Source organism: Littorina saxatilis, linkage group LG15 (genome assembly GCF_037325665.1).
Source record: "Littorina saxatilis isolate snail1 linkage group LG15, US_GU_Lsax_2.0, whole genome shotgun sequence".
NCBI lineage: Eukaryota > Metazoa > Mollusca > Gastropoda > Littorinimorpha > Littorinidae > Littorina > Littorina saxatilis.
Window position 1 is genome coordinate 49881410 of NC_090259.1, and position 12438 is coordinate 49893847.

General features: G+C 43.6%; 1 protein-coding gene across 2 annotated transcripts in view; it reads right to left on the reverse strand.

Moving 5' to 3' along the window:
- Window positions 1-4120, reverse strand: part of LOC138949551 (acetylcholine receptor subunit alpha-type acr-16-like) — a 21662-nt gene extending 17542 nt beyond the window's left edge. The window contains exon 1 of one of the 2 annotated variants that reach the window (XM_070321407.1): window positions 4026-4120. The gene's annotated coding sequence lies outside the window, so the exon portion shown is untranslated. The remainder of the gene's footprint in view (window positions 1-4025) is intronic. The other variant, XM_070321405.1, reaches the window with a different exon arrangement.
- Window positions 4121-12438: the final 8318 nt, after the last annotated feature.

A 12438-nucleotide genomic window follows, 5' to 3' on the forward strand; every position in this document is an offset into this window, starting at 1 on the left:
TCTATTCAATTCAATTCAATTCAATTCAATTCTCTCTCTCTCTTTCTCTCTCTCTCTCTCTCTCTCTCTCTCTCTCTCTCTCTCTCTCTCTCTCTCTCTCTCTCTCTCTCTTTCTTTCTCTCTCTCTCTCTCTGCACCTGTGACATAATAATAACAATAACAGCACTTTTTTGTCCATTAAAATATTACATAAAAATGGAAAATGTTCCTGATGGACGCCACGCTGTTAGTCGAATGATAAAGCTGGCAGCTCGTAACTGACAACAATGTGCACGCAGCGAGAGACAAAACCATCTAAGTGTTTTGCGTGCTTTTGCACTTTGCTTGCTGATGTATCTGGGGACAATGGTAAACGAGAGAAGAATGGAGGTTGTTGGGTAATGGTTGATAATTAGCTTTTGGGACACAGCTGGCTATATAATCACAGACCAATTAACAACAACTTAAAATGTAGTGGTGTGTGACTGAACCAACGTTTCATATTTGTTTCCATTTGCACGGATCGATGTATTTACACATGTTGTCAACAAAATGACATAAGCATCCTTTAAAAAGAAAGAAAGCGTACAGCGGGAAAGTAAATTGGTGGACGAAATTAAACATTTAGAGACAACTTTTAGTGAAAATATTTTGTTTATTTTGCAATTCGACAAAAGAAAATTGACGGAATGATTATAAGAACCCGTACAAAATGGATTTCGGACGGTGAATATTTTTGTAATTTAAAACAAATTAGACATGTAATAATAAAGGACTTGACTTACTTGACTTGACTTATTCCTGTAGACTCCCTGTGGAGCATAGGGCCGCAAATAATTGGATTGGATTGGATTGGATTGGATAAGATTTACAGTCCAGTGAGGTTACCCTCATGGAAATTCGGGCTGCTTTCTCCCAGGGGAAAGCGAGCTGCCATACATACGGCGCTACCCATATATTTTTTTCCTGCATGCGTGTATTCGTGTTTCCTGAGACTTAATGCCGTGTGAGATGGAATTTTTTTTACTTTATTCCAAGTCCCACGGGTATTTGATGGACATTTTTATCTATGCCTGTACAATTTTGCCAGGAAAGACCCTTTTGTCAATCGTGGGATCTTTAACGTGCACACCCCAATGTAGTGTACACGAAGGGACCTCGGTTTTTCGTCTCATCCGAAAGACTAGCACTTGAACCCACCACCTAGGTTAGGAAAGGGGGGAGAAAATTGCGGCCTGACCCAGGCCTGAACACGCAACCTCTCGCTTCCGAGCGCAAGTGCGTTACCACTCGGCCACCCAGTCCCTAATAAAGGAAGTACAATCATATTTTGATGATTTATATACATTCGATGAGAAAGGTGTTTTATTTGATGATCAGATGCCAGTGATCGGCAAGGAATCGGCGGAGATTCGTTGCTCTGATGTGCATATTTGCGAAAGATAAGGGTATCATAGTGAGAGCACACTGCATAACATAGACACAGAGACTGTAAAGTACAAGTCTCTGATACACATCAGACAAAGTTGATCGTCGTAATGCGGGCCGGTCAATAGCGAGCGAATTGCTAGAGAAAAAAGCTTTGGTCACTAAAAGGAGCTCTTACTATGCCACACCGCTTAAACCCCTAACAAAGTTACTGATTTTCGGACAAATTCTATGAAGCAGCAGAACCAGAACTTCAACTCTCAACACCCAATAAGAAAGATAAATTAAATTATGCTCTCCTAAGAAGACAAGAGTCACCTTCTTTACATGGATACAAAGCAAGAGTTACCTCCCTTGGGTTCTGGAACATTCCGGTAGTTTCGCCGGAGTGCAGTTGTTTTCGTTCATTCATTCTTCTGATAAGGGAAATTAAGGAACTCTAATGTCATATATACAGAGGCGGATTAGGGGGGGGGGGGGGGTTTACAGGGGTTCCGGAATTTTAAAAGAAATAATGAGTGGCTGCTGACACTAGTTGATCATGTTTAAAATCAAGGACAAGCTATAAATTGTTCATAAAATAGCTGATCAAAAGACCATCAAATAAAGAGGCCCAGAGAGCGACGTGTTCTTCATTCTCTTGCATTATGCTGGCCGGATAGGAGTAATCACATTGCTCACATTTCTGCCCTGCCAAAAAAGCCTCAAACAACATGCAAGAAGGGCCAACTAGACAGCCACATGGAAGCGCGCTCACCTGCCAGTTCCAGAGATTCCCAACCCCGCTGATGGTCACTCATGGAAGGATGCTGAAGAATGGAATCCGTGAGCCTCTTTGGACTGAAGAAAATGAAGAGTTGGTTCTCTCACCGACAATTATTGATAGCCTGAGAAGGAGGAAGAGGCACCACTGTTCTTTGAAATTCGGTGCAATGACTTGTTAATGTTATTTCTATGAAGCTGAAATTGATTCATAAGACATTTGCATTTATAAGCAAACATTCTGCACTTACATGAAGAAACAGTAGTTCTTAGATTGTCTTTCTTATGCTAATTTATCTTTAATATGGAAACTATGAAGCAAGAGCATTATATGTAGGGGACAGTTAGAATAGAATCCTTGAGCCTCTGTGGACTGAAGAAAATAAAGAGTTGGTTCTCTCACTGACAGTTATTGATAGCCTGCTCAATGAGGCCAACGAGGAAGGAGAGAAGGGGGAGAAGGCAACACTGTTCCTTAATGGACTGGACGATTCACTTGAATCTGAATCTGACTGTGAATCGGACTAACTTGTCAGGACTGTGAACTTGACTTTCTTGCTCCAAAAACAGTCTGAGATCATGATTGTGTGTTTGTGTGTGTGTGTGTGTGTGTGTGTGTGTGTGTGTGTGTGTGTGTGTGTGTGTGTGTGTGTGTTTGAAAGAAAAAGTTCTTTGGAATTACTTTTTCATGATCTTAGATTGTCTTTCTTATGTTAATCTACCTTGTATATATATGGAAACAATGAAGCAAGAGCAATTATATGTAAGGGACAGTTAGATTAGATGTCTATATCTGAACACTTTGTTTTATTTTAGTCTTGAGAAGAGAATAATAATGTTGTAGTTCTGTTAAAAGATGGACAAAGGAACTATTTTGGTCGTCAATGTGATTACTTTTGGTATTTGATTGGAAAACAGTAAGAAGTTATAATGGATATTTGATGAAAAATGTTTTTGACATTTTCCTAAAATTTCACGTTTAGGGGGTAGGGGAGAAATATCTCATCTGGTGTCGCAACAAATCCTCTCAGGAATTCCAAATGGGGCTTGAAATGATCCAAAGGCATTGTAGTTTCTAAAAAATGAAGCAGAAAACCCAAATTTGTTGAAACCTTTTTCTTATCAAAGTTGGCAAGCTTTGCGCACTGTGAAAATGACGGTTCGCGCCTATCAAGCATCACTACAGCCAACCTATCAAACATTGAACACTGTAATGGGTATTTTTTACAAGATTAATGATCAACTTAACTGTTTTGATTTCAAAAAAGTGGTTCTCTGTTCATTCATTGCAGCTGTGCATTGTTGTGATTGCACAGATACATTTAGCGTTAGAGGGGGTACCCTTAAATAAAGGGGCATAATTAGTAGTGGGAATGAGTTTTTTCGTGGCGAACTTGTTAAAACGTGTTCAGTAGACCCCAATGAATATCTCTAGCCTAATGAAGCTGAATCCTGAGGGGGGTGCACGGTAGGCCTAGCTGGCTTGGAGCCTATTAGAAGTAGTCGCAAACTACCCTGAGTTACTTCCTCGCTTTGCTTCGAAGTAACCCCTTTTTCCGGCCCATGCATACGAAAGTGAGGCAAGTACTTCCGATGTCACTCAAAACTTCGGGAGTTGTCGCGAACTTCCCCCATAAGCACACGGGCCCTGGTGTGGTCGAGATGACAATGCCAGTCAAGCCCTCCCACAAAAAAAGAAGAAGATGAAGAACAAGAACCTATCAGACTGAAATACCCAGCATTTAAATTAAGCTTTTATGTAATCGTGAAGATGATGGGTTATTCAAATAACGAATTTGTCAATGAATTTTAGTTTGGCAGTTATGACAGTTGAGAGAAAAGAAAAAGCCACATACCTGTCCTGAGCGTACCCACCGTGTGATGCATTCAACAGCAAACATTAGAAAGGAGGGTGGGTGGTTAGGTGGGGGTGGGGGGCTCTTAAAATGACGTCCCCATCTGTTTGTGGCACCATGTGACGTATCTACAGGGCCATCAGGTTATCACGTGACCGTCGTTTCACCCAAAACACGGCGAACTTTTGTCGTTGTCTGGAGTTGCCGTTTCCTTTCTAAACACGTGTCAGAGGAATAACTGGTGGTAATAATCGCTGTGAACAATGGCTGGGTTCAGTCCTGAGTGCAAGCTGTTCTCTCTCCGGTCGGGGGTTGCTCGTACTGGCTTACTTCCCCTTCCATACACAGTCTAACCTGTCACAACGACAACCCAAGGGACCGACAAAAAGTGGTTATGGTTTGATCGTTATAGACAGGTGGTCGTTATAGACAGGTGGTAGTTATAGACAGGTGGTCGTTATAGACAGGTGGTCGTTATAGACAGGTGGTCGTTATAGACGGGTGGTCGTTATAGACGGGTGGTCGTTATAGACGGGTGGTCGTTATAGACGGGTGGTCGCTGTGGAAAGGTCAATTATATTGAAGAATAAAACTGTTTGGGATCCTTGGGATCGTGTTGTGGGAGGTGGTCGCTTTACAGAGGTGTTCGCAAGGGCAGGTTCTGCGTACCATACTCCACAACTTCCACAACGTGACACAGAACAACATGTTATATGTTTGTTTGCAAAAAAGGCAAGTACGTTTAATACTTTCTAAGGAACGAACACTATTGTAACCCAACAGAAACACACTGACCCAAATGGAGCAATCAAATTGTGACGTAGTCTCAGGGTGCTTTGGGAGCTTGCGGAGATAAAGTGATTTTACACATTGACTGCGCGTTGCAGGCCTGATTTGAGCACTGCAGTTGTTATTCACATCCTTGCTCTTTTGGTTACCACCATTGAACATGGGATATAACATTTATTAAGGGAAGACATCAGCCAGTGAATATTACAGGGTATGGATAGAATGAACGGAATTGTTGCTGCAATTTGTCGAAATGTATCACTTGAGTAGATAGAATGAACGAGATTGGTGCTGCAATTTGTTAAAACGTTTCACTTGAGTAGATAGAATGAACGAGATTGTTGATGCAACTTATCACTTGAGAAGATAGAAGGAATGAGATTGTTGCTGCAATTGGTCGACACATATTACTTGAGTAGATAGAAACACATCACTTGAGTAGATAGAATGAACGAGATTGTTGCTGCAACAGATTATTAGTGTAGATAGATATAATCACTTGAGAAGATAGAATGAACGGGATTGTTGCTGCAACTTATCACTTGAGTAGATAGAATGGACGAGATTGTTGCTGCAACGTATCACTGGAGTAGATAGAATGGACGAGATTGTTGCTGCAACTTATCACTTGAGTAGATAGAATGGATGACCATGTCGTGAGGGTTAGGGTTAGGGTTATGGTTAGGGTTAAGGTTAGACCATGTCTCTTCTTTCACAATTGCATTCTAGGATACTTAGAACAGAAAATGCAAAATATGGATAACTGTGAATGACAGTTTCCTTATTGAAATGATAGGAAGCAAGCTAACATGCAATCCCATTGTCCGCACCGATCCAAGGAAACTTGGAGAGCATGTCAAAGAAATATCTTCAAAAACGAGTGTCGCTTGTACATTGTTTTACAATTGTTTACATTGTGTTAAATGCACTGCCAAATATCATTACTTTTGTTCTTGTTGATTGTGTATGTACAGAGTCCAAGACAAACCATACTCCTATTCCCGCTTGACTCTCTATGGCATCACTTGGCGTTACGCTTACAATAAGGTTACAAGTACAGCTGTCCTGTAACTGGGACAAGAGTCAGTGACCCCAGCCCTGGCTCTACATATGGCGACCCCCCCCCCCCCCATCTCCATACTCACTCCTTGCGTTCACCACACACTGCACAATGAGTCCTGGGACATGTGCACTCAGGCAAAGGGGGCAATGTTGAACTACCCAAGCAAATTTCCCAACACATGACTTGCAGTACTGATAAGGACGTCATTTCTCTGACTATTCTTTAGCCTAGTGGTAGCCAAACTCGCGCACAGAGCAAGTCCATCTTAACCGCCACATCAGGCAATTTGAACCATATGATGGTGTAAGTCAAATAATAAACAAATCACAACACATTTATAAACAATCACTTAAAGGCACAGTACTCCTCCCGTAAACCATCACAGATACTGTCAGGCTTTTACACACAGTACAAACACCCTTCCATTTGAACGCTCACCGCACGCGAACATCCCAGGTGCCCTACGTAAAGAGCGAGACATTTTCAAAGAATTAATTTTGCGGATTGTCTGATAACAAAATCGGACCGTGGTGCATTTTGGCACTAGACCTAACTTTTAAAATCTAAATAATAAATTGACAGCTTGTTACACAAACATTCTTAAATCATAAAAGAATTATTTTTTCATCAAGACAAGATCAGTACAAATCCAAATTTTGAAAGTTTGAAAAAGGAAAAGCCTGGAAGCAGGGTCACGCGTACGCAAGGTCGTGGTTCTCGTAGCAGACGACGGTTTATGCATATCGCCAGTTCCTCTGAACAGTCAACAGCCATCGCTAGAGTTCTTGTGAATCACAGCCGTTTGTTTCGTTTAGATTCAAAGGTACATAATAACGTGCTATTGCAGATAAGCTCACATCGAGTCGCATTCAAATTACTAACTGACGACTACATTGTGAAAAAGGGAAACTGGATCACACGGGTTCACGATGGCTCAGGGGGAAGATAAACCACGCAAAAATAAATTCTTTGAAAATTGCTCGCTCTTTACGGAGGGCACGTAGGATGTTCTCAAGCGGTGAGTGTTTGAATGAAAGGGTGTTTGTACTGTGTGTAAAAGCCTGACAGTATATGTGATGGTTTACGGGAGGCTTACTGTGCCTTTAAGACAAAAGCATGTGGAAAAAATGTGGAATCTTAGACGCAGCTGTTTTGATGCCATGTTTTGTTCCAGCAAATGTGAGCCAGCCCAATCGCCCGTGTGTTCCATAACCAGTTAGAGCGTTCCATCAACGTGTGTTCAATAACCAGTTAGAGCGTTCCATCAACGTGTGTTCAATAACCAGTGTGTTCCATAACACACACGCACACACAGACAGCACGACACAGACAGAGAGGAAGAAAGATAAGTTAAGATAAATTATCACCCCCCCCCCTGCCTCTTTGCCTAGAGCTATAAACTGGAAGGGCTGTTTATTTTTCGGTAAACAACCAGCATCCAATTCATTACCGCCCAGCAACAAGCCCGAATCCTCGATAGTTCATGGGTTGAGAAGCTACACTTTGTGGGCACTACTTTTAGCGACTGAAAAGTTCCGAACCGGCTCGAATGTACGAAATATACATATCTGGAGCAGAAAACACAAACATACTGTATTTAAACTAACAACTACAGGTTTCAACACACGACGGAAATCCAATATGAAATCCATGAGTTGGGTTGTTTTCTAAATGAAAATCTACCTTGTCAGTACAAACCATCGGCAAATTTCATAACCAGAACACACACTGACACTTGTACAAGCAATGCTCACATCCTTGAAGGTCAAGAACATGAAGCGGTCCCATGCATTGTCTTGCCTCAGAAAACCGATGTTCATACAGTATTTGACGTTGGAACACGGGGGCAAAGGTTCGTCTGCTACTCAATACAACGGAAAAACATTTTCTCCGCGATACCAAGACATGAAAAGGACACAACAGTATCTGCCTTTATTGCCTCAGCTGAACAACGGCATAACTATGTATTTGATTTTATTTCAAACAAAATAAACTGCTGTAAAGTGTAAGCAGAATGTAATGATTGTCTCGAAACTCTTCAACCATTAATCACTCGCCTTTTCTTTGAAAAACTGAAGAATGGATGAATAAATTGGTTACACACCTCGTCTCAGTGAATATGAAAAATAATTGTCTCAGTTCGCAGTCATAAAACTCGCATTGTTCATGACCCGCGAACTACCATTATGTTTAATATTCACCGCGACTCGGCATGTAGCCTCCACATCACTCTTTGTCATCGAGGGTAAATGCAGAAGCAAACAAGTGGGGTTTGCCCTTTGCGCCCCCGTCTCATTGGGCCCCCGTCTCATTGGGCCCCCGTCTCATTGGGCCCCCACACTTTTTTGTAGCAATAACAAAACGTGTCATTGGGCCCCCGTCTCGTTAGGCCCCCGTCTCGTTAGGCCCCCGTCTCATTGGGCCCCCGTCTCATTGGGCCCCCACACTTTTTTTGTAGCAATAACAAAACGTGTCATTGGGCCCCCGTCTCGTTAGGCCCCCGTCTCATTGGGCCCCCGTCTCATTGGGACCCCGTCTCATTGGGCCCCCACACTTTTTGTAGCAATAACAAAACGTGTCATTGGGCCCCCGTCTCGTTAGGCCCCCGTCTCATTGGGCCCCCGTCTCATTGGGCCCCCACACTTTTTTTGTAGCAATAACAAAACGTGTCATTGGGCCCCCGTCTCGTTAGGCCCCCGTCTCATTGGGCCCCCGTCTCATTGGGCCCCCGTCTCATTGGGTCCCCGTCTCATTGGGCCCCCGTCTCATTGAGCCCCGTCTCATTGGGCCCCCGTCTCATTGGGCCCCAACACTTTTTGTAGCAACAACAAAACGTGTCATTGGGTCCCCGTCTCATTGGGCCCCCGTCTCATTGGGCCCCCGTCTCATTGGGTCCCCGTCTCATTGGGCCCCCACACTTTTTGTAGCAATAACAAAACGTCTCATTGGGCCCCCGTCTCGTTAGGCCCCCGTCTCATTGGGCCCCCGTCTCATTGGGACCCCGTCTCATTGGGCCCCCACACTTTTTGTAGCAATAACAAAACGTGTCATTGGGCCCCCGTCTCTTTGGGCCCCCAGCATATTAAACAAGCCTGAACGGTATATTCTGTATTTCAGCAATGCAAAGGTACAACCCCTCCACGTTAAAGGCACAGTAAGCCTCCCGTAAACCATCACAGACCCTCCCTCGGCCATCCCATCTCTAACCCTGAACCCACCACCTAATTCACGCACACCAGTCTTTCTGTCCAAACAATGGCGCCTGCAAAACATGGGGCACACGTCATCAGTTTCCCCGCATACTCAAAAACAGGTGACGTGTTCGTTTCCGTCGGATAATTATAGCCGTGACGAAATATATTTATCTTCCTGACGTGTTTTTTAAGCAAAAATTAAAAAAATGTCTCTCTGACAATGTTTAGAGTTTGGTTTATCTGTCAAAATCACGTTTGAGATGTCCGTGTTTGAGTTAGCTATTTTTTGACAGAGTTTGGCTTATCCAAATTATAAATAGTCTTACAAAGAGGGGGTCTAGCGGGAAATTGATTTTGGTTTCAGATATCCGAGTTTTTTGCTTAAGCGTGTTTCGTTTAGGCGAGTGTGGCTGTACACACACTTACGCAATCCAGTTATGGGATGTAGACGCAGCTCATTACTTTAGATTATTTCAATTCGTCAGCTTTCGACAGACTGGTAATACTCACAAGAAGGCCGGCATGCCTAAATCCCCCTTTGACCTTTAATTGACATTGACCCTGAAAGGTCATAATATTTAGACTTGGGGGCCCAACGATACGGGGGCCCAATGAGACGGGGACCCAACGAGACGGGGACCCAACGAGACGGGGACCCAATGAGACGGGGACACAACGAGACGGGGGCCCAACGAGACGGGGGCCCAATGAGACGGGGACACAACGAGACGGGGGCCCAACGATACGGGGGCCCAATGAGACGGGGACCCAACGAGACGGGGGCCCAACGAGACGGGGGCCCAATGAGACGGGGACACAACGAGACGGGGGCCCAACGAGACGGGGGCCCAATGAGACGGGGGCCTAATTATAAAGGGGGCCCAATGAGACGGGAGCTCAAAGACATCTTGCCAAACAAGTGCTTTTATCTACACTCAGCTTCGTGTTATTACGAGCGGGACTAATGTAATGATCAATATCAGTTATTGAAATGTACAAACAACTAAAAACAAATGCAAACCGAGGAAACACAAAGAAGCAAACACACATGCACAAATGGGGGGGGGGGGGGGGGGGAACGTAATTATTGAATGCACAATGAAAACTAGTTTTGAAGAAACATGCACAGGAAAGTAAAGAAAATACATATTTGGGGTAGGGAGCGCGCGGCGAGAGAGAGAGAGAGAGAGAGAGAGAGAGAGAGAGAGAGAGAGAGAGAGAGAGAGAGAAAGAGAGAGAGAGAGAGAGAGACGCTTTGATGGTTTAAAGTCATATCGACATAACAAGAGGCGAAACCTTCAAGGCTCACTTAAGAAATAGACAAACACAGTAACACAAACTCACTACCCCAACATCGCTTCTCAAGTTTTGACATGCGAAGCTTCGCCGTAGCTCGCAACGAAGTTGGCTTTTTTTGTAAGAAGAGTGCTTTTCGATTCAAGATGGACGACGAAATCAGACTCAATACCACAGTGAAGAATGCATTTATCGACTTTGGTTGACCCAAAGTACAAGAACTAACCTCCTACCTGTATTATTTCATACTGCGATGCATTGACATGTCGAATAAAACTCGAAATCCCAGCGCTCACGCCAACTGGTCCCGGCCGTGCTCAGTCAACGAAATAGAACACATACAATTAACTTACGTCATCATCAAGTACGTAAAGTACAATTTGTGACGTAAAGTACTCAGAAAGAAGCACACCACGCGCTGGTCGAGACTACGTGCATGCGCTTTCTGACTAATAAGATTTGAGACGCCAAGACATGAAACGAAAAAGATAACTCTTGCCTTCCAACTAGTCTCGGCCCGCTCAAAACCGAGACTTTCAGTAATTCCTTCGCGTGACGTCTAACCCTCTTACGCCATAATGTGACGTGTTCAAATGACGAAATGCAGGGCCGGACTACCGGGGGGGTTATGGGGGTTGCGCAACCCCCCCCCCCCTAGCCTAAACATGTACCTTACTTATTTAATTTTTTTTTTATTATTGCTTATTTTATGCCGTTTCATGCAAGGAGCGACCATTTTCCTATCTCATAATATGACCTACCCATCAGCTTCAGGGGGCTTCGCCCCCTGACCCCCACAACGAGGGGGGGGGGGGGGGCTCTAGGGTTTCCGGACCCCCCCCCCAGCCAAAAAATAAAAATATTGAATGAGGTATGCATTTCTTTATTTTACATTGAGTTTCAATTTTTGGGGTATTAATCAGTGACAAAATCTGCTGCCTGAAACTGGTAATGATCATCCTCAGAATGCACCAGATTGCACCATTTTGCATCCTTTTTTTCAAAATTTTCCGGGGGGCATGCCCCCGGACCCCCCTAGCAAGCTAGGCGCTTTGCGCCGTCAGCTCGGCGCTTTGCGCCTTCACACCCATATCTTCACCCATAAAACACCCATAAAATGAACTGATCCGCCCCCTGGGCCACCACTGGCAACCCCCCCCCTCCTCTTCGCCTAGTCCGGCCCTGAAATGTTAAAGTTTCTACCACAGACATACACACGCACAAACACACACACACACACGCACACACACACGCACAAACGCACAGACAGACAAAGTTACGATCGCATAGGCTACACTTACGTGAGCCAATAAAACAACAAAACAGAGAGAGAGAGAGAGAGAGAGAGAGAGAGAGAGAGAGAGAGAGAGAGAGGGAGAGAGAGAGAAAGAGAGAGAGAGAAACACAAAGAGAGAAAGAGAGAGAGAGAGAGAAACACAGAGCGAGAGGGGGAGAGAGAAACACAAAGAGAGAGAGAGAGAGAGAGAGAGAGAGAGAGAGAGAGAGAGAGAGAGAGAGAGGGAGAGAGAGAGAAAGAGAGAGAGAGAAACACAAAGAGAGAAAGAGAGAGAGAGAGAGAAACACAGAGCGAGAGGGGGAGAGAGAAACACAAAGAGAGAGAGAAACTGAAACTGAAACTGAACTTTATTACCAAAGGATAGAGGTTTTAGGCAAAGCCTAATCTTACAACCTGTCCCTTATACAAACACTTAATACAGACGCACATAATATAGATAGTAAAATTGACAAGGTTATTGTTACTTACAGACGTACATAATGTAAATAGTAATAAGAAAGGGGTTATGGTTTTGTATACACATTCAAAAATGGGAAAAACAATATAGGGTGGAAATTGCAGCATAGTTGCAATAATGCATTGCATATAAACATCCAAAACAACTAATAACAAAAGGGAGAAAACAAATGTGGGGAGGAATTGTCCCAATCATTCGCATGTATATCATTATCAATACATACACATAAAGAACAAATCAAAATACAAACATAACTTGACTAAATGTAAAAAGCACTAAAATATCAGACATGAAAAGTGTTCTATTTACCCATTAAG